This window comes from Ostrea edulis, chromosome 8, assembly GCF_947568905.1.
Source record: "Ostrea edulis chromosome 8, xbOstEdul1.1, whole genome shotgun sequence".
Classification (NCBI taxonomy): domain Eukaryota; kingdom Metazoa; phylum Mollusca; class Bivalvia; order Ostreida; family Ostreidae; genus Ostrea; species Ostrea edulis.
In genome coordinates, this window is record NC_079171.1 from 9,814,597 (window position 1) to 9,839,212 (window position 24,616).

At 34.7% G+C, this 24,616-nt stretch overlaps 1 protein-coding gene and 1 long non-coding RNA gene across 3 annotated transcripts in view; one reads left to right on the plus strand and one right to left on the minus strand.

The window, feature by feature from the left end:
* Positions 1 to 18,215, minus strand: part of LOC125661081 (E3 ubiquitin-protein ligase TRIM56-like) — a 35,810-nt gene extending 17,595 nt beyond the window's left edge. For both annotated transcript variants that reach the window (XR_007364638.2, XM_048892964.2), the window contains exon 1: positions 17,177 to 18,215. The gene's annotated coding sequence lies outside the window, so the exon portion shown is untranslated. The remainder of the gene's footprint in view (positions 1 to 17,176) is intronic.
* Positions 18,216 to 21,172: 2,957 nt separating this feature from the next.
* Positions 21,173 to 24,019, plus strand: LOC125661125 (uncharacterized). Its single transcript, XR_007364674.2, has 3 exons — positions 21,173 to 21,303; positions 21,542 to 21,621; positions 23,810 to 24,019. It is a non-coding gene; the product is annotated as an uncharacterized LOC125661125 (long non-coding RNA).
* Positions 24,020 to 24,616: the final 597 nt, after the last annotated feature.

Genomic DNA, 24,616 nt, shown 5'->3' on the forward strand with positions numbered 1-24,616 from the left:
CACTTTCATTTCTGAATAAACAGTAGAAAAGGTATACAGAGTGTTATTTATACTCGTATGTTTTACTTGCGAATCGGTTAGTTTCAATATATATCATATTTAGTTTTGAAGGGGTGGTCTCGTGAAAACCGTGTGACTTTAGATTTTTTTGTCAGATGTTGAACTTTTGATCTAATGATATTGTTATTCATATGCGGAAATCTTGATTTGTATTCGATAATCTTGATATCTATATGCGGACGGAAATTTTGATTTATATGTGAGAAATCTTGATATCTATATGCGGACGGAAATTTTGATTTATATGTGAGAAATCTTGATATCTATATGCGGACGGAAATTTTGATTTATATGTGAGAAATCTTGATATTCATATGCGAATTTTTTTTATTTTACTCTACGAGAGAGAGAGAGAGAGAGAGAGAGAGAGAGAGAGAGAGAGGCTTCCTCTACTCTTCTGGAGTACCAACGCATATGGGCGAAATATTCCAGGGGCAATCGCTCACACCCGCCAGAGATCACCTGGGTCCTAAATACAACAGTGAGGTTGTTCAACACGTCACTGATACTCTAACAAGATTTTGACATTCAATTCATTTAATATGTGACTTATGTATATATCTTTCATTCATTGGAAGGGGGGGGGGGTACATAAGATCTAACACGCTATATATATCCACCGTTCTGGTGCCTGTGCTCACATCCACCTCCTAGGGAATGCTACTGGCTGGTGCATGTTGGAAACTGTAGGAGGGTCCACAGTTTGCTCTGTACTTGCTCTTTAAACCAGGTAGCACGCAGGAGACAGCTGAGATGCGCAGAGATCTCTTCCCCCTTAGATGATCACCCGTTCAGGTCCAGGCACCCATGTCCACATAAGGCCCTCTGTGTTGCCCCTACGTTGGTAGTCAAACTGGCCGCCTCCCCAGTTCCCCACAAAAAATTGCACGCGACCCTTTCCGCCATATATGTAAATTTGCACCCTGTTTCTGATTACGATTAATACATATTCAAATTTGTATCACCCTTGTTAATCCAGCTAGGTAAGCAGCCTATGGGGGATTACAGGGCAGCCACCCAAGCTTCGACATAGCTACTGGGTTTATTCAGCATATTAGGGCAAGGTCAACTATTCAATTCAGGCAGTAGGCCAAATGTCTCACGGCTGGTAGTGCTGTATATTTATTAAAGTTTAATTTTAGCAGAGTAGCTCCTCTAGTTAAATTTAAGACATCCGAGGTCAGGTCATGGTCAATGAAGCTAATTCTTTTATCAATTTTTGAAATTATGCATTTCACCTACAATCAATATGTCTAAATTCATGCGTACATCTAGCATGTGTACATCAACATTATCAAATACGAATCAAATATTATGGAATATAAATCGAGATTTATATAATTATCGAATATAAATAACAAGGTTACCAAATGTAAATAAATAACAAGATTATCGAATATAAATCAAAATTTTCGCATATAAATATTAAGATTATCGAATATAATTAAAATTTTGTCATATATGAATAACAAGATTATCGAATATGATTAAAGAGTTTCGTATATAAATCAAGATTTGTATAATATTGCAACGTTTTACACACCGTAAGTGTATCTGTTCAATGCTGAATTTTTATATGCATACATACAGTACATCGTCGCAAACCACGGGTTATTGTTTCATTCTATTTCACAAACGTATGTGAAATAGAATGAAACAATAACCCGTGGTTTGCGACGATGACATACAGTAGTACATGCAACTAAATGTAGTCTGTACAATTGTCATTTGATAAAGTCAATTAAAGTATATGTACCAGATCTAGAGTAAAACATATCTATGAGATACACATGCAATAGCTTAAATACCTTGTATACTATTTTTAAAAATCATTTTAATTTAGATAATTCAAAAATAATAAAAGCAACATTTTACGTTTTAGCTAGACGTAGGTTGTGTACATTGACGTCGCGTCATTGCGCGACAAAATCACATGGGACATTTATTTGGACATTAAGTATCTTTTCGTTTTCCTAAATGGACGCGGGATAAAATGAAATGTTGTATATTCTATATAGTAAATTTTATGTACTTTCTGTAAGTTATATTCATTAAAATATTCGCTTTGGAATAATGCTTAGAAATAAGACATAAAATGGTAGAATTGTTTAAAAAGCGCGGTATTTGTAGAAAAAGGACATTTCACTGGACACCGATAAAATCAATCTACTTCATGGATATACTCAGAATTTTATAATACTGGTATACATTGTGCTCCACGATACATGTACATTATAAATGTAACAAGGATAGTCAACTTCCCCCTGTATTAGGCGTGCTACTGGTCATGATGATTTGCATTTGCAGTCTATCTACAAACACGGGACACCACTGACAGGCACTGTCTTTGCCATTTTTAAGGTCGCTATATCAATTCTATGAACTAAATGTTTAAAGTAATTGGTTTATGGTTTTTAGATAAGGACGTCACAATCATACACCAATTCTTACGTTATTTGGGACAAAATCAATCATTTTATTAATCTGTGGATAAAGCGTATGCGTATTTCATGTAACGCGGGACAACGAAAAATGACGACATCTGCGTGTATATAATTCCGTTATTGATAATATAATGCGTGTAAATTATATTTTATATAAGCTATTATTATTATTTATATATTTTCCTTGTCATTGATGTATAAGACTTTAATAATCCACAAAATATACAACTGTGTAAACATAGCGGAAACATTTTCTAATGCACGTATGAAAGTAACACCAGTACCGTGCGCGACGTGACTATAAGATGTATAATTAAAATATCTGAAAAGTGAAATAGATGAACTGTATAAATAAAAGTAATTCAATTTTCTCGTTTATTTAAATTAAAAAAATCATTTAAGTTCTTCCCAACTTTACTAATTCAAATGTTAGATACTAGTAAATAACGATAAAGACTTAAGATGTCTGAATGAATTTTGATATACCATTACACGATTTGAGCAATTTCCTTTTTATAAAAAATCATAAGATGATGATTGTTCACGATACACACACACAAAAATAATCAGAAGAATTACTGGGTCTAAATAAGCAAGAGAATTCTAGTAATAGAAATGGAAACAGATACACAGCTAAAATTTAAGAATTGGGGTGTACTGTCATTTAGGGGGAATTTCTATACTGGGACGGTTTTTCTTAGGGGGTTGGGGTTGGACCCGGGTTAATTCTTCGTAAGGGGAAATTCTATTCCAGGCCCATCTTTCCGGGGGGAATGTCTATCCCGGGCCCGTTTTTTCGGAGGAAAAGTCTATGCGGGAGGGGGGGGGGGATTTTATGCTTTACAACACCGGGTAGAATAGGTCCTCAGTACTCCTTGCCTGTCGTAAGAGACGACCCAATGGGACAGTCCTTCGGATGAGAACGCAAAAAACCGAGGCCCATTGTCTCAACTTCTGTGGCACGATAAATTCCCTCCCTGCTCTAAGGCCGTAAGCACCGAGCATAGGCCTATGTTTTAGCCCTTCACCGGCAATGGTGACGTCTTCATATGAGTGAAAAATTCTCGAGAGGAAACTTAAACAATATCCTATCAATCAAATCTGAGTGTCTGTTTTCATATCCATGTAACGTGTGTCTCTAGTACTTAATACATTCTAAGGAACTAAAGATCATGCACCCAATGTTGGGAATGAACTAAGTAAACTTAATTTGTACACTTTTAATGCGATATAGTTTTAGACTTTTTTTTCATTAATGTATATTAAATATGCGCATGCCAAATATACAGCTTTTAAGAATAAAGATATGCAATCAAAATACTTTAGAGAGTACTGGTGCTAGTTTTCGCAATAAAAAGAAGAAAGAAAAAAGCGGGAGCTTTCATAGGCTTTGTCCCCTGGAACCACCCAGGACTTTGTCCTGGACTTACTGAGGTCTAAAGGCGGTCTTTAGACCCACCCACCCAGCAATTTCTCCGGGCCCCAAACTGAAATATTGCACCCGCCTCTGAATACAATACATAATTCATGGTTATCTTGCCTTAAAATCAACAAATGTAAATTCATGTAATACTACACAATTGTCTATTACTTAAATGTGGCCATTTGCACGGATCTTGAGAGATAATTCAATTATCCCCTAGATTATAACGCGAGAGTCGGAAGGATAGAGCCAGTCAGACAGCAGAAAGGCATGCGCATTTGCACGCGTGTAGATTCTTCTTTTCCAATATAATTTCATACTAGAGCATTACACACCCGTTTTTATTTGTCAAACTGCGTTTTGGAAATCTTAAAATCTTCAATTCAAAATACCCAGTCTAAGCTTCGATGATTCGGGCTGTATGAACTTCGTAATATCAGGGGCGGGTCCAGGAAATGCGGTTACAGGGAGGGGGCGCCACTTTATGAGGCAGGGGGTCCGGGGGCCGCCTTGAGGCCCACAGTGGACCCAGAGCAAAGTGCTGGTGGTGTTCAGGGGGGCGAAGCCCCTGGAAGCTCCGGGATTTTACAGGGCTTGAAATATGTCTCCTATTTAGTCATTTGTGAAATTAATAAAATGACTCAAATTTTATGGGTTTTAGAACAAAATTAAGTTCTCCCAATAAAGTAATGCAAGAAATCAAAAGATTTTGTCATTTATTTCTCCGGGAGTGGAAGAAATTATTGCTTCTTTTATCGTTTAGTACATTTTTTTAAACAAGATACCGCGATTTACCTTAAATTTGAAAATTTTAGGTGGGGGGTTGCACTGAATATAGGTGTATGGAAATGTATAGATCTATGTGCGTGCATTTTAATAACCAATTGGGACTTCACTTCAGAGTAACACAAACTGGGACTAAAGCATGCAATTCCTAACACTAAAAGCTGGTCTGAATCCCCCCCCCCCCCCACTCGCTTATATACCTTACAAAATTTACCTGCAATATTACATAGTATTTACTAATGTCAATTTATATACATGTAAGTTCTTTTCATTAAAAACATGGAATTTACAAATGGATGAAAAATACAAATTTCACTACATAGACTTAGGTGTACAAGTGGTTTTCGTCAAGTTTCCGCACTCATTTTTCATCTTGAAAGCTTTCTCCCTGCAAAAACTTGGTGTGTCCTGCTGAAACTTGACATATCTACGTTGTTTTCAAGTAGTTTCCGCAACGAAAATTTGCTGAAAGCTGATCAAGTTTGCGTAAATTTCGGTTTGCAGAAACTGTTCTGTTTTAGTATGCACATTGCTATATTGATAGTCTACCGCAAAGTTTTGATAAGTTTCCGCAATATTTTAGTTCTGTATCAGTTTGTACAATATGGTGTATACCAATTTTCAGCTTTGTGGAAACTTACTGAGACTTTATCATCGCCATGTAATTATAATAGGATGTTTGTGTTGCAATCAATATATAGAATTTTTAAAAAGATAACTGAAAACACTCGGACTAAATGCAAAGACAGCCTGTTACATGTATATTATAATTTGCGGAATGTGTTTTTCCCCTTTCGTTGTTAGTCTCACCCCCTCCGTTTGGAGGGATGGTGGTGGTGGTGGTGTCCATTTGTACTAATGAAGTATCACCTATAAGGTGTCAGTATATTCTGGTAGATTATTGCAATATACATCAGTGGCGGATTTAGAGGTGGCGCAGGCGGAGAAATAAATGACAAAATCTTTTAATTTTTTTAATTACTTTATTGGGAGAACTTAATATTTTCCCAAAAAACCCTTAAAATTTGGGTCATTTTGTTAATTTCACCTTATTAAAATGATAGAAAATACATGTAATACAAATGACTAAATAGGAGAAATATTTCAAGCCCCATAAAATTTGTAAAACCCAGGAGTTTCCGGGGGCTTCGCCCCCTGGGCCCCAACCAGGCCTTCGCCATGGACCCACTGCCTCATAAAGTGGCGCCCCGTAACCACAATTCCTGGACCCGCCCCTGTACATGTAGATATGAGGAGATACTGTCTGTATAAGTTGATAGCTCATCAAACGCACCTCCTGCGATGTGAAAGTGAAAATAGCTGCAATCCTCGCCGGCGGAATTATGGTAAGGTTCAATTTCAGCAACTATTTGCGATAATGTGCTCCACGAAGATTTCCTTAAAGATTACAATTATTCTAAATGAACCCTGTGCTTCCTAATCCCCGTAATGTAGTTCTTGTTCATCAGTGGCGGATCGAGAGGGTTGTAGTCACTCCACTTTACTTCCATAGTTTTAAACAAAACTTGTCATTTTACCAGTTTGAGATATTCACCCATCTTTGGGACCGGGGCGGAATAGGCACAAACTTGGGTCGCAATCCGCTCATCCTTTAAACAATTCCTGGATGCGCCCTTGCCTGCACAGGCACCTTAAATATGGATATTACTACTCCCCCCCCCCCCCCCCACCTTTTTTTCATATTATTTTTGGTGGGAATAATTTCTCTGAAATGTATGAATTCGTAGTCTATTTCATCCCTCTTTCGATTCATGTAATCGTTTCACGCTTTTTTGTAAGCTTTAGAGATTGGCCTTCTACCGGTATAGAGATTGGCCTTCTACCGGTACAATAAAATTCATTTTATTATATACCAGTAGAAGGTCAATCTCTAAATACATGTATCCGTACTTCCGGTGCCTGTCCCCTTGCCCGTGGAGAACAATACGTAGAGTGCACTTGTAAATATATTACCATTTTGTCTGTAATGATATTTACGGGTGTATTCAATACCACCTCTTAATAAAAACACCGGGGGGGGGGGGGGGGGGGGTATCGTATAGACTCTCATTATTATCATTACAGACAAAATTACCGGTTCCTGTGATTAGACAAATATTGATTTATGTTCACAAAATAAAAATTAAACCAAAATCGGAACCAGGAAAGCTTAATTGATTCCCAACTACATGGAAATGGACATAAGATTTTAATAGTGATATTGTTTAGCTACAGTTCATAATGCATAAGATATAATTGCAAAAGTCTATCTGTTAGTTGGATAATATCTTGTATAGGTCCCTGTTAACATCAACACTGTTCCAAGTATCTGATTTAAATCATTACTTCTTTTTACTGGCTAACAATTTATATTTCTATTAATTTGTCTTGAAAATGAAAAATTCATCGTACCACTGGACCTGTTCATAAAATGAAATTGATCCAACTTCGCCCCAAAATCACAGATTAAACAGTGGCGGATCTAGACCTCACTGTGTGTGTGTGGAAGGGGGGGGGGGGGGGCTTTTTTGGTCAAGAAAAGGAGATATGGTTTTGGTATTAAATGTTAATGAAAATTGAAACATCCATACTTCTTCATTATACTAGCCCGAATATTTAGAGATAATTGTCAAAGTGCACAAATGATCTTACAAAGATTTGGCCTAAAAGCAAAATATGCTTGACCTGGACCATTTAAATTGGCTTTAAAAGTGTTTCAGGTGTTTTCCCCCAAAAAGTCACTAAAATGATTTTAAAAGATTTGAGATGACCTTATAGAAATTAACAAATTTTGCACTAATCAAAATTTATAATCCATAGTTTTGAAATGTTTGAGTGGTATGAATGGTTGGTATGAGTGATTATATATCAATTGTACATCTTACCTTTAAAAGTATATATTATGATGCACTTAATTTCTATTTGTACAAATAAATAAAAAAAAATTAAGCCTAAAAAAAAATAATTTAAAAAAATTATTATAATTCGAGGATTAATGTGCATTAAATTATACTTTGTTGTACAATATGAAAAAGGTACAAATTAAACAAATATTAGAAAGAGATTACATATCTTAATGGTAGTATAAGTTAACCACATTCACTAGCTGCAGAATTGTAGCTCTCTGAGAAAATATTGGGACAGATCTGTACCAATTAATATTTTCTCAGAGAGCTACAGTTCTGCAGCTATGCATTCACATGATTATGAATTTCACAATATTTCATATGAATTTAAACGTAAAAATTAAAATGTATCCTTTGCCTTTGTATTGGGTGATGTACATGTATATTGCAACATAATTTTCAATGTTCATGCTGAGAATTGCTTTGCCATTATTTTCCAAATATTACCATATAAGCCTACAATATTACATATTATGTGTCAAATGAATTATTTATAATATTGACTGAAATAGCATGACATGTTGATCATGATATGAAATGCTTATAAAAGTATTAGATGGCAAATTACAACCTCACAAAGTCATTCACCCAGTAATTGTAGATAAGGAACAATGAGAAACAAAGCCAGGGGCTTGCTGAGCTGTAAAGAACATCCCATGTGTATTATACACAGAGGGATTAGTTGGGGTAAAAGTCACAAGACAAAACCTGGGTACAGATATAAAAAAAAAAAATGGACAAAGTGACCATGCAAGGACAAAGTCAATATTAGAAGTTTATTAAAGCATAATAACAAAATGTCACAGGACATAATACTGATTTTTATATAAATTCAGGGGGGAAATCTGTTCCTTTTGTAAAGTTTACAAAAATGCATGTGTAAAATATATGTTATATTTTTTATGAGATTGTTTTTCAATTTTAAACTATAGATTTTGATAATTATTATTAAATGCTTATTCCTTTTATCATATCTATTGCAAAATATGAATTAAAATAGGATTTTCTTTTACTGATATAGAATACTAATAGGCTTTGTAATCATTGGGTTTACAAATTGCTACACAAGATCTGACATTTTTCACATAGCTTCTGCGTGCATGCATGTCATTTGATTCCATATCAACATATCAATTAATAAGCAAGATTCAAAATGTGAAATTACTTTGAACCAAAAAAAAAAAAAAAACACAACAAAAATCTTGATGACTGATAATCTGTAATATGCATGATAGTTCAAATTTTCTTATGAATATATATGTATATCAAATGATATGTCAGAACAATCAATTTGCTATTATTGTACGTACATGTATATGCTTTCATAATTTTGCTGTTGTGTGATAATGAAATATTGTCAAATTAAAAAAAAAATGTGAAATTACAATTTAGTGTCCTTAGGTTTGTAATCAAGAATGAAGGAGTAAATGATAACCCAGTGGTGGATCCAGAAGGGGTGCTGGTTCAGGAAATTTTGCTAAAATAAAGTAAAAATAACACATTTTGAGGGTGGACCCCCTCCCTTGATAACCAAAATTAATGGTAAAATTCCCCTCTCTCAAAAATTCCTGGATCCATCCCTGTAAGCATTAGACAATCATTAATTTGTGATTCCATTATTCATAATTTCTTCATTGGACACATGGAGGCCAACTCTCACATGTATGTATATAGACATAATTCCAATTATTTTGAAAATAAAGAGGTCAAAGTACCAAATTGAATTCAATATAAAATATATAAAGAATATCTTATCATGGATATAAAGATTAAAACATTTCAATCATGTTAATTGATAGATTTTTAGGTCAATTGATTCTCTCATGTGACCTATTGCTAGTGGTCAGCTTCTGTTGTGACAGTAAACAAAACATCAAGCTTGTAAATATCATGATTCCTAGGGTAGAAATTCTGACTCCAGGAGGAACCAAACTTGATATATAGTGTTTATGTGTAAAACATTTAAATTTAGATAACATCTTCCTTAATGCTATTGATGCTTTTAGGTAGAACAGGTAATTGTAAATTTCATGACCTCGATCAGTGATAATAATAATAAAATTTATATACATGCAGCCTTATATAAAACAGTTTATTACTCTAAGGTGTTTTACAAGGGCAAGAAGAGGAAATGCAACAATAAAATAGAATTAAATGACATTATGACAACTTATACATGTATCTGTAAATTAAATTATCAAAATAAAACACTATGATTAAGATCAATAGCTAAAAGTTGGTTGGTTTTTGGGTGGTTTTTTTTTGTTTTTTTTTTTTGGTATTTGATAATTAAAAACGCAGTTTATATATACATGTTAGAATCTAAAGGTTTTGATACTAGCTTTAAAATAGATGGAACCAAAATGGTCATAGTAATTACATGTCTTTATGATTTAAAAGAATCCTTCTTTAATTTTGTTGACACTAGAATATTATAAATGATGGATGCATTGTCAAGAAAAACAGAAAGATGTACAAAAATTGTGACACTTGCAACTCCAGGGTTCTGATTCAAGGTCAGATCCAAATAGTGTTAAAAGTGTATATCAAGTTTATAATTGTAAAATGTTTCATCAGTATAGATGATTTTGGGGGAATGAATTACACCTTATATTATACTTCTACTGAATATTAGAATTTAGCATATAAATGCATGCCTAGAGCAAGAAAAGTTACTGTATTATATAGATTTCATTCATATTGAGGTTAGTAATACTTTTAACTAAATAACTCAGGTGACTGGTAAGGTCAGTGTCTTGTTGATATTTTTGATGTGTGTATGCATGTACGTGTATGTGTGCGTGTGTGTGTGAAATACAAAAAAATCCAGAAAGATTTGTTTCAGAGTTTTGAGTAGTGATCAGTTTTAGCAATCATCAACTGCTAGGGTATGAATCTGTACACTCATCTTTGTTAATTTCTAAAAAGACTTAAATTGCATTTCAAAAGTAGTCAAGTGTTATGTGAAGGAGATTTGAGGAACAGATGTTCCTGCTGAATGTGTGTGATCATACATTTGGGGTGTCAATGGATGGAAAATCATCTGAAGATTGAAGTTTTGAAGAAATTGAAATACTTTTTTGAATATTAATCAATCTTATTTTCATTCTAAAATCATGTACTCAAAGGAATTTTCTTTCAATTACATATGTAAGTGCAATAAATTGAATTATTTTTCTATTTCTGACTTACATTTAAAACAGTTATGTTTGTCATTTTGTTTCTCAAAGTAGAAAATATTTTCATGTAGATTTTTCTTCCAAGATTATTATTCCTTAGATTTCAATTTAGAACATTCAAGTAAAAGAAAATAAGACTCTAAAAAAGGAGGTCTCCATGTGAATTGAGAGAAAGAAACGGAAATTATAAATTCTGTGGTGACATTAAATTTCATTTCATAATTTTGCCAGCTATAAAATAAGGTACATGTATGATATGAGATTCAGGGTGGTACATTTATGTGCATACATGTACCTTGTATCTCCAATTGAAAATTGATTGCTTTAAATCAATTTCAACATTATGAATATCCTACAAAAGTAAAACATAATGAGATTTAAAGTTTAAAAAACACATTGTTTCACTCCTGAAACCTTGACCTCACATGGATATATATTGGTATTTAGTGTTGGTAGGTTTTGGTTCTTTTGGGGTGGATTTTGGATAATGTAGTGAATTTCAGTTAGTTGTAGCACAGTAACATGGAGTGAGCTTGCTTGCTTCCTGATATCTAGTCAATCACTTTTTAAGACATACATATTTTCAAACTCGCATTGCACATATTTGTTTACATTTTTGTTAGAAGTGTTTTATATCCTCATTATATATCTCATCTTCATATATAGATGTGTATATTGTTTGCAAAAAGAGGAGACATCAAAATTCCTAATAAAAATGATAATTACATTTAAATCATAATTGTGCACTTCATGTACTTTTTACATGCAAATTCATTTCATATAATTATATGGTTTTTGTACTTTCTGTCCATATCTGTAAGTCTGTCTGTCACAAAGTCTTAAATTGTGCATTAAAATGCTTCTCCTCCTGTATGGATTATCTGATAAACTTGAAACTTTGTACAATGCTTCATTGCCATTTGCAGATGTGCACATTGTTGGGAGAGGATTTATTGTTATCCTAAAAGTTATAGTGGTTCGATCCAAGAGGGATGCGGGTGTAAAATAGCTTGTGACCATTTCTCCTAGTTGCAAACAATATTGGAGAGTCTTGAATTTTTTTTTACAATACTTCATTATCATTTAATGATGTCTAGATTTCTCTGACCCAGGAATCTAATATTTTCCTAAAATCTACAGTGGATCAAAAACAAGTATTTTTAAGTGTTGTTTTTTTTTACCCTTTATTGAATAATCTTTGTAAAATTGCATGTGCAAAAGTAAAGATGCTTTGAAAATTCAATTACAAAATTAAACATTTCACTGGTTTGTTAAGGTACTTACTACACTAAAGCTTTATGACACTATGTTACAAGATGGCGATTTAAATGTTTTGGGAAAGTATTTGTATCGATCGATTTATTCGTCTATAACACGGTAGCTAAGTGGTTAATTAATAAAGCATTGGACAAGAGACAGACAGAGAGAGAGAGAGAGAGAGAGAGAGAGAGAGAGAGAGAGAGAGAGCATTGGGCTGGTGAACTACAGATCTTGAGCTCAAATCCACCAGTCTTTTGTTCATGTGTTGAAATACACACTTATTGTATATCTTCTGGATCTTTTTTAAAATATTAAATCAATTTGTACTGATTTGAGAAACTATTTCCCGGTGTAGTGAGCCACCTTAAATGTAAACATAAAAAGACTCCAGTCTTTGTTTACATAACGCAGAATGAAGGCTAAAATATTGCTTTTATTCCTGCATCCAGAAGGTTAAAATTTTGGCTGTCAACACAGATTTAGTCATACTTTTCATGTTTAACATTAAAAAAAAAATGAAAACAAAATTTTCAAAAGAAAAAACAAAAACGTAAACGTCCTGCTTGAGAATTTTTCACTTGTATGGAGACGTCACCATTGCCAGTGAAGGGCTGCAAAATTTAGGTCTATGCTCGGTGCTTATGCCCCTTTGAGCAGGTGTGGATTAATATTGTGTCACACATTTAGGTAATGTCATATAACTGTAAACAATGTCTCTAGAGGATTTGGGTGTTGCTCAACCGGAAATTTAATAAATTAATGCATAAGATTGGGTCATACTTCTTTTTGGACTAGAACATCCAGGACTGAACTTTCTTAAGGTCGAGATGTCTGTTAACCGTTTATTCGTATTTACCTGTCAAAGTCTTTTTGACGCTTAAGGTATAGGAGAAAGTACTTTGACTTCAGAATGAATGTGATTGTCAGAGGGAGAATGATGGACCGAAGCATGCATTTTGTAAAATGATTCTTGTGTTGTTAAATCTTCGAGAATCTTGTTGGAGATGTCTGATTCGGTTCACGAAACAACTTAGCATCATCTAGCAGTAGCAGATTTCACCGTAAGCACTTAATTAACACTAATTTTAATATATTGTAAACAAATTGTAACTGTAAGCTAGGCTATTCCAAAATTCCACAACATATCAGAGGAACCGATAATTTAGCCTGTACATAATGATAAGAGTAGGGGTATATACCACACACCCCTAATAAAAGCACTGGGATTACTGAATCAGAATGACAATTGGGGTGGGTGACGATAAAAGCAGAATTTTCGAATTATTTTGAAGCGAAGTTTTGAGTAAGAAATGGTGCCATTCCTTTTGGGTTATTTTTTTCATTGGGGATGGTACCATAAGGCGTACTATTATTATTACAGACAAAAATACCGGTTCCTGTGAATATTCACACCTGACGACCTGTAAAGGGTTGTCAATAGTGAATATGAACAGCTGCATGTAAATAAGTTAGTGTTCTAACTGCATAATTTAATACCGTTCAATTTTATTCTGATATTTTTGTGATAGGGTTATATGTATACATTTAAAATTGCATGGGAAAGAGTTTAGTAATGCAGAGCTCTAATATAATTTAATTTCTCATGTTGTTTAGACATTTATCCATTAACACATGTATAGGTCTACATAATTTAGGAGTGTAATTACTAGATATAAAGTTAATGTCATTCCTTAGCTTGCAAGTACATTCTTAAGAATCATGACAAACAACACTCTTTAAGATACAATTTTCTGCTTTATTACTGTATTCATGGGATAAAAGTCCCCATCCTGTGTTTTATTTGGGATATTTATTCCCATTCATGCTCAAATAGGATATTCACTGCCATTTCATGTTCATTATGGGACATTTCCTCCTATGGGACATTGTATCCCATTTTAAATTTAAATACGGGAGTTAAAATCCTATGGGAGAAATTATATTTTTTCTCCCATGGGATTTTTGGTGGGAGTGAAAATCCCCCAAGTGGGATTAAAAATCCCTCCAAAATCCCATGGGATTTTTTGATTTCAGGTGAAATATCTTAAAAACTACAATAGTTACAAGTGTAAATGTTGGTGCATGTCTTGTGGACATAAAATCCCATCTTTTTTTGTAAAGGGTTTATTTGTATCCTTAATAAAAGGGTTGGCGAAACTCCGGACTTTTGTCGTGTCCGGAGTTAAATGTCGCACTGTTTTGTGGTTTCTGAGAATTCTATAGTAGTTACGTGGAATTCAAGGATACGTATACATGTACAAACGTGTCCAGAAAAATCAATCAATCGGCCATGATAGTAGTGTTAAAAATACAACATATCGTACATCGCAACATTCAATGAGTGGCTGCATGTATTGTGAACTTTAATGATAAAACCATGAAACGTGTTTCTCAGCTCGACAGTAAATTCCTTTTGATTATTTTAGAGTGCAAACAAGTCATGCAGTTCAAACGTTTTCAAACTTTCAGTTGCAAATATTGACTAAAAAACAGAAAAAAGGTTTGAAAAACAATCTACACGCCATAGAATTTCAGTTCTTCTTTAAAAAGACTTATCCGGTGATCTAAAGCAGCAAGTGTCATATTCTATATGCACTTCTCTGTTGATTCACGTGATCTTCATTATTTATACACAAAGTTGAACCCATTCATTTTTAGTCAAAATTGCTCAGTTAGAAAGAGGACAAAACAAAAAACAAATTCATTGATATTCTGTGGAATGATAAGATGATAAAGCCTTATACCGGTATGCATCATTTACTGAAAGTTTAGGATTACTACAAAGCCACTAATTCATCACATCTTATAATACAAATTAGATTCTTTATACGAATGAAATAAATGAAAACATACTGTCGCAGTCAGGTATTTAACCCACGACACAATCAGCTACACGAAAAAGTAAGAGAAAACCGGCAATCATAAACATGGACGAATAACAAGTAAAGGCTTTGAACCTGGCCAAAGAGACCATGATTCATTATAACTAGGCAAGTCGGTTGTGGAAAGACTTGCATATGCACAAAGTTTGATCTAACCTTAAAGTATACATTTTGTAAACACCGTTGTGCTACAAGACATAATATAGAGTCTACAATGATAAGATATTTGGATATAAGTATTGTGTTTTCAATAATTTTTCCAGACACTGCACTTTTTATTTTTATTTTATGTCGACTAAGTCTAAATATATTTTCTGACACCCAGGATATCAAAGAGATATTCCCCCTATCTTCCATGCTATAGGGTTAAATTTACCCGATCGTTTGTACACAATAAACTAGCGTCTTTTTACTACGGTATTATCAGTATTTTCTTACCTATTCGTGCAGCTAATGGTATTTGGAAACCTCTTCTCGGGGTTTTTCGTTCTAAAAATAGTGGGCCGTGAAAAAAATATCTCAGCATCACATCTTCCGTTCGTTATAGTTGGTGAGGTTAAAACGACGAAATCCAACGACGTGAAAAAATTATTGCGCACCAACTAGTTATGAATGTAATCCAAGAATCATTAGCAGATTTAGAATGACTGTTCTTTTCAGCTAGTGGGTACATTATTGTTACTCTTTCGATAGGATTTCTTAGCGAATTGCATTTTTTTCTTCAAAATTTCGCCGGCTTTATTGTACAACTTGTTCATCTATTATCATCGGGTGATATAACATTGTACAAATCGGTTTCTATGCAGGATTTGTGTTTTCAATTAGAATTAACAAAATAAAGTTTAATATTTCATAGAAATACACCGAAATACCATTGAAAGTAAAAGGACACTCTAGTTCTCCTTTTAGCTCTCACAAGTTTATTGTTATTTCGAATTTCCAAAATTTCGGTTTGAGCATCACTGAAGAGACATTATTCATCGAAATACGTATATGGTGCATCAAAATTGGTACCGTATAAGTTTTACATGTAAACCTGCACGGTGCATTGTTTTGGTCAAGATATAAGCCTAACGGCGGGTATGACCGGTTGTCATGGGATGCTTGCTCCTTTTAATATGCACAGGGTTCCATATTTGCCCAACTCTCAATTTTGTATTTCCAATAGAAATTATGAGGTTGATCACTCTTCGTTATCTTCACCTTTTCGCATGTGCAAAAGTAAGACAATTTGACTATTTTTTTTGGTAGATTTAATAAATTGTAGGTATTTCAGTGTCAATAGTTAATGCTTACGAAGTTACTTTCGTTGGGGATTTTCCTAGATGATTTGCATGGAGCTCTAGGAAATGAATACCAAATTTTAAGCAAGATCAAACATTTTTAAAGATAAAGCATAAGGAAGTATCTGAGAGATAAGTACAACTTCTTGCACTTTGAGCAATGAGGAATTGTTTAGTCGTGTAAGTCATATCAATCCCTTCCCCCATTTTTTTTTTTCAAAAAAAGGAGTTGTAGAAAAGAAATTCAAAAGCTTAACATAAACCCAAGAATTATTAAATCATGTGTTGAGTTATTCAAAAAAGTTCTTGTGTTAGAAAATCAATGTAGTGACATATTTTGACAAAAAATGAGCAATTTTAGAATACATGTATATAATATATTGGAATAGTAAACGACAATTCAGACAAGGTGTTCACTAGGTAGTGTCTATATGTATGTAGACATAGATAATTGCACTTTAATTCAGCATACGTTTATGCATAGGTTTATGACTTGTGAGGGTACTTCATGATTTTTTTGGTAATAATTCTCAATCGCAGAAGCATCTAGTGCAAATCTACACAAATCAACTCCCATCAGTACTTTCAGTACTTTGATTATAACAAGCAGACGAATTAGCTATTCATCCGCTTGACTGTGTCACGTGATATGACAAATAAATGTATCTTTCATACCTTTCTTTCATAGAATAGTTGTATATGATAGAGAATGGTCCTTGTTAGAGATGAATATTATAGACAATAGTTCCAATACTAATATATGCACCAAGAACTTGCGGTAAATATTACAAAGATAAAGTCCAATGTACTGCGATATCCACATGAATTACGAATATATCGGGTAATTGTTACTTCATTGTACTTTCATGATCTAAAAATAGCAGGTACTTGTTGCTACACTGTACTATTGAAAAAAAAACAAAAACAAAACAAAACAAGAAAATAACACCTACCTTTCTGTAGAACCAGATAGACCGTGAATGATCTTGTTATCTTGGGCCTAATATTGCGTCAGAATTATCGTTCATGACAAGCTGTGATCTTTGAAGGCCAAGGTTTTCAATCGATCGGTTTTCCTTGTGTAAGTTAAGTGCTGGGCGGAGCTAATTTTAAGCAGGTATGAAGTCCCAAGAAAACCATGACACCTTCCTGAATACACATGATGTTACCTATACGTTTTTGTAAAATAAATGAATCCAGTGTAGTGATGTTTTCTTGTTAAGGTTAATCGAAATATTGATTTAATGAATCGAACATGCTAAAGCTCGTTAAATCTATTTTGTATAAATGAGGACATTAGCTACTGACAGATTAGGCAGAACATTCTTTATTGCAATCATATACTAGCGGAAAAAAAGAAACTATGGATTATTTAATATATGAAAAAATGATAAAATATTACAATGAACAAATCTTATTTTTTTGTAATACTGTTAACAAATGTATTCGTTACAACATTTCATAATCCATTAATGTTAACGTCGAATAACATCAATTTCAGCACACTCGAAAGACACTGGTATTCGAACTTGAATTAACAAATTTAATAACGCGTGTGACCACCATTTCCATTCACGCATGCTTGACAACGGCGCCTCATTGATGCCACTAAAGTGTTCATAAATGCTCGAGGGATGTTGTTCCAGATGTTGGTTAAAGCCTGACCTCAATCAGCCAATTCACTGGCTGATTTGGTAAACGTCGTTCCATTTCATCCCTGACGTGCTCGATCGGCGATAAATTGGGGGAAACACCTGGCCAAGGCAAAACATCGACATTCTGTTGAGAGAAAAAATCCCTGACTACACGTGCAACATGTGGCCTTGCGTTGTCTTGCTGTAGAGTGATGTGATTTTGCTGTCTCTGTATAAAGGGTATCACATGGCGCTGAATAATTTCGTCTCGATAGCGTACGCCGGTGAAATTTCCATTGACAATTTGTAGAGGGGTCCTTCCACGTGCTGTTATTCCACCCCACACCATAACGCTACCTCCACCGAATTGTCGATGTTGCACAACACAAGCGTCCTGGTATCGCTCCCCAACGCGACGATACACTCTACAACGGCCGTCACTGCTATCCAAATGAAATCTGGACTCATCAGTGAACATAATATTGGCCCAGTCCTGTATTCTGAATCGCAGACGTCGTCCGCACTACGCGAGTCTAGCGATACGATTACGTTGAAGAAGTATTGGACGCACCGCTGGACGTCTTGGTCTGATGCTGTGCTCGCTCAGACAATTACACACAGTTCCTGGACTGATTGGTCGAAGTCCAGGAATTCTACGAGCAGTCAAACTTGCTGTCCGGAACCGATTTCTCAGGTGCACAAGTCTAATGTGATTGTCCTGTCGACGCGACATCACACGAGGACAAACAGAACGTGGTCGATCCCGAGTGTTACGAGATTGTTAGAAACATCTCAATAATGACTGGATGGTGTTCCGACGAACTCCAAAGTGTCTTGCTATGATATTTTGTGCCATTCCAGCTTGAAGCATCCCGACAGCACGATTACGTTGGTTTTCACTGAGTCGTGGTAAATTTAGTCAAAACTAAAGTGTTTTCCTTAACGAATAGTGTCGAAACAAACCTTTTACACTTCTTACTCCAAACAGTATTGGCCAGTAAAACCCGTGCGTACGAACACTTCAATAAACAACATATGTTCACTAACCATGAAATGTCCGTGCATCTGAGTCGGGTACTATCCGATATTGTTAAAAAACATCACCTTTATCGATTGTTTAGATTTTATAAATATAAACAATAAATATAGAAAAAATATACAAAATTTTATAATGCACAGTTTCTTTTTTCCGCTAGTATGGTTACGGCATCAGTTTGCTTGTATCCATTTGATTGTCATCGTCGGATTCCCACGGCTGATCTCGTCATCTACTCATCATGATGAGTAGAGAACTAGATCAGCTGTGGGAATCCGACGAAGCGTTTCTGCCAAACATACAGCATTTGACGAGAGTTCCTGCATACTGCGGCAGATTTTCTGGCTATGTACTGATGATCGCCCCACGCCCCACGAAGACTCAACATATTTTTCTATTTGAATTATTTTTTCTGGACGGCACGCCATAATTTTCTGGCCACCAAATTTGTGTGATTCGTCCGTAACGCATGACCTACTAAAACAGTTAGGACATATTCGGATCTTCCAACGGTTCCTTCCCTAACTGGTCCAGACGAAAAATTCAATCATAATGTTTCTTCCAATAATTTAAAAGTTACATGCACTTTTGTCGCCATGTTTCGAAAGAAAAGTACGCTTATGAATTTTTAACGTAGTGTAAACAAGATTTCAATAAAATATTCACTCATCATTCATTTTTCTTTATAAACAACAATTAAATATAATTACACGACGTTTCCAACAAGAGTTATACCTTCTTTTTGCCATAAAAATGATGTCCGTGTAAGTTATGTTCGAACAATCCATAATTATCAATTGTATGTATTCCTAAGCAAAACCTACTATATTATATTATAATTGCTGAAATAGTGTTCGTTTTTTTATCGGACTGGTTCTGGCGCTAAGCAAAAAAAGATTTTGCGGTCGTCTCGATCGCACCTCTCACTCTAACAAGACTCTCACCTCTCACTACTACAAAACTATCACCTCTCACTCCTACAATACTAGAATATCTCACTACTACAAAACTCTCACCTCTCACCCCTACAAAACTCTCACCTCTCACTACTACAATACTAGAATATCTCACTCCTACAAGACTCGCACCTTTCACTCCTACAATACTAGAGTCTCTCACTACTACAAGACTCTCACCTCTCAGTCCTAAAAGACTCGCATCTCTCACTACTACAAAACTCGCACCTCTCACTCCTACAAGACTCACACCTCTCACACCTACAATACTCTCACCTCTCACTTCTACAAAACTAGAATCTCTCACTCCTACAAGACTCACACCTCTCACTACTACAAGATTCGCACCTCTCATTTATACAAGACTTGCACCTCTCAGTCCTATAAGATAGTTGAAGGTATTAGCGTTGAGGAAGCCAAAGTACACACATTTTTACGTCTTAGCGTAAAAAAGCACATATTTTTGCATCTTAACGATGACGCAGCTATGTTGGTTCCAAACATATGACTGTTACCCACTGACCTTCGAGGCATTCTATACATAGAATTAACATGCTATTTTACTTGGTTTTTGCACATATGCTACAACAGAAGTGGACTTTAGTATACGGCCAATATGTGGTTATAAACTGAAGCAAAATACCATAGTTTACAGTAGTTTGATGTAAATGTTGTTGCGGTAAATTTAACTATCTGTTATTCATAGAGTAAAATATATAGATCGAAGGATCAAAGTTTTTATTAACCATTGTATCCGATTTTTTTAATCATCAAAATAGCTAAGGTTGGAGGAATAATGAGAAAAATTGAAAAAAATTCTTAAATCAACCACTCAAAGGTTTTTTTCCGTAACAAATCGAATAATCAAAATTTTCGCTATAACGAATAAAAGTATAAAAAATTTCACGAATGTTAATTGTAGCTTTTAAGTTAATTATTGTTGATAAACGTATCAACATTTCATTCCAGTTTTAAATATCAAATATTCTAGTTATTGTGTAAAATAGTGTTTTTTGGCTAGAAAAAGTAATATCAATCTCATATATTGATGTTGCATTGACGTCAGACCTTGCCGTCGGTGAATACCACCTGTCCTGTGCCCTTATGACCACATCTTCGCGTAATATCAATAAGGAAAAATCTCTGTGACAAAACGGCTTTCACTAGAAATTATCTCCAAAATTCTAGATATTGACTGCCACGATCAACTTTGGGATGAAAAAAGTCAGCATCACTACTGTGATAGTGTTAATACTAAACGAGCCCCCAAACTTTGGTATTCAATCACGTTTTCAATCTTATCTATTGTTGCTATCTGTGTACATTGTGTGCAATTTTAAGTCATATTTATCAACTAAGGGAGCAGGTGCAGGTCTCGTGAATTCTCTTACAAGTCTCTTTACATGACTCTTTGACATAGAAACAGAATAATTCATACGGCAACTGAACACGAAGTAAGTAATCTTTTGTATAAGATCCGTGATAGTTTCTCATGAAAACGTCCTTATTTTAAGATTTAGACTTGTCCATTTTATAGCCAAAACGAGGCTCGGACAAACCTGTGGAGATATTTACGTGTATCTATTTATTTCGATATAGAATCAAATATGTTCAATTGTAATATCTGATTTTCACATTCTTATTGATCAGGGTAACAGAAAATTGTAATGATTTTTTTCTTTGTGTATAAAGAACCTCTTCACTTAAGATGACAGATTCAACGGTGAACATACCTACTTCTGCTCAGCTTTCTGTGGATCCCTCTGACGTAGGTAATGACCGTTCAACCGAGGATACTTAGGCCTCCTAGACACGTGATTCCACCTCTTATGTGTCTAGGGACCAGTGTTTCCCTACTCTTGATGTTGTAATCTTTGTGGTATTTGTGAACTTGATCGTTGTTTATTATCCTCACTTTTTCATTTTGTTGTGTTATAAAGAACAGGCGCTTGATGTAAGAAAGAGGTCATATTTTGATATCAACTAACCTACACTAAATTGAACAATGTTTTACTTTGGTCACCATTGTAAAACTCAGATTTTACCACTGTTTTGGTCTGATAGAATGACGGAAGTTGAATCTGATTAGATAGAGCAAAAATTGTCTGTCTTGATATCGAAGTATATTAGTATATATCGCATCTTTATATTCTGTGTGAGGCCCAAATGTTATCACGCAACATCCAGCTATTCCAATATAAGACGGGAGTCATAACCATTACTTCATGTAAACCTGTCTATTTTCACTCATTTTCAGACGTCTCCAACTTCAGATGAGTTTTAAAAGATACCATACCCGTGTATGACTTGTAGAATCGTATCAGTGACGGTTCTTTAACCTACGAACGCCTGTTGTGATACAGGACCTCGGTTCAAAGGTCATATAAAAAGACCCGCGACTCTCACTTCTAAATGCCAAGCGTTTGGCGAGGGAGCAATCAATATCTATATTTACGTCTTAGGTTTGACACGGCCATATCACGAACGCATGTCATCCCGGTCACGCAAACAAGTTATACAGTTGTAATATTCAGTATTCAGTATTTGACGCATTCATATTATGTCTCCATAAATAAAAGATATTTTGAATTCATCAATGATACTAGAATCTATGATCAGAGTACGTTTGGAGTTGTGAGGTAGAACAGTTTGGAATGTGACCAAATGATATGTAATTTGAATTCTTTTAAAACTGCATTAATGGAAAAAAAAAACAATTCTGAGAAACATGAACTGACATTTACCGAAAACATTTCAGAGTTGAGAAATGACGTCTAATAATTGAGTCGTTTTTCTCTTCATCTAACCGATGACCGAGTCTAGTAGTCACGTGGGGATCCAGTTTATAATAAATCCTCAGTACCTTAGTACCCCTTGCTTGTCGTAAGAGGCGACTAAGTTGGGCGGTCCTTCAGATGAGACCGCATAAATCGAGGTCCCGTGTCACAGCAGGTGTGGCACGATAAAGATCCCTCCCCGCTAAAAGGCAGTGAGAACCAAACTTAGGCCTAAATTTTGTAGCCCTTCACCGGCAATGGTGACATATCCATGAGAGTCAACCATTCTCGAGAGGGACGTTAAACAATATAGAATCAATGAATGAAAGGTGAAAATAACGAACAGTGATCAATCTCATAACTCCTATAATGTAAAACTTATACGGTACCAATTTTGATGCACCAGATGCGCATTTAGACAAATAATGTCTCTTTAGTGATGCTCAAGCCGAAATTTTGGAAATTCGAAATAACAATAAACTTGTAAGAGCTAAAAGGAAACTGGAGTGCCAAAAATGGAGCCAAAATCGTCGAATGATAGAGCTATGCATGAGGGAGATAATCCTTAATTTTGAAATGAATTTTTAAAATTTTATCCCAGCAATTAAATTTACATCCATATTTTCAAACTAGTAACCAAGTATTAGCTACAAGGAATACAAAATAGAGAGTTGGGCAAATACGGACATCAATCTCGTCATATAAACAGCGCTTACGACTCAGGTCAGACAAAATATTGTTATCTTTATTTTGAGCTATACATCCAACAATATTTCATATTTACATTCTCCATACAATGTGAATGTCTGCCACATAAAGGTTGCTAACAAGCACATGTGTATTCCAAGTTGTACATCATGAGAAACGACACCAAGAAACATAAGAGATTGATTAAAACCATCAATATAGATATCAAAACCACCAATATAGATATAAAAACCACCAATATAGATATAAAAATCATCACTATAGATATAAAAATCATCACTATAGATATAAAACTCATCACTATGTTTGAAAAATAAACACAGAATAATTTTCCATCCAGTGAACCGACCATATTATTGGAGACTTGTGTTAATATCCAAGAGCAAATTGAATATTTTTTCTTACCTTTCATAAAGCTGACATGAATTTATGAATACGTAGACATTTCTCATCTTATCCGCCATATTTTTTGCAGGTAGCCTTTACCCGTACATACACCAAATGTGATTGTCACACCAGAGTTATTTTCTACCTGGAGTCGACCAGTGAACATCTCCGACAGTAATGTATAGGAAATGAGAAATAAATAAAATCACGTTTTGAAACATCATGCATTGCTCAAAATTACAAAATATATATGTATTGTATGTTAGTGAAACATTACGAAAGTTTAGATAATTTAAACCAAAAGGCGAAAAAAGCTTTCCATGCATACTTGCAAGTATTTGCAGTTTATTATTAAAGTATTTAGGGTCACTTTGCATGTACATAGTCATTGATTGAACGAGAGAGAGAGAGAGAGAGAGAGAGAGAGACTGTCTTACTTCGATGTACAATATCATTAATCACTGATTTAAGTGTAAGCTTATAAGCATTTAAAAAATTCAGTTATTTAATAGTGATTGACAATGTATTGGAAACTTACAGGAGTTGAATCGGTGATTATAATTAAATTCAATGTTAGAAATTTAAAAAAAAATATTAATTTGAACTGGAAGATTCGTCCCAAAAAATTTAGAAATATGTTTCAGTCTGAGCAGAAATGAATTCATTTTGAAGTGCATCTACATGTAGGGTTTCTTTCTTTTGATTTCATCAGTGAAAAGTGAAGATAACGAACAGTGATCAATCTCATAACTCCTAAAATCAATACAAAATAGATAGTTGGGCAAACACGGACCCCTGGAGACACCAGCGTTGGGATAAGGTGCCTAGGAGGAGTAAGCATCCCCTGTCGACTGGTCACACCCGCCGTGAGCCCTATATCCTGATCAGGTAAACA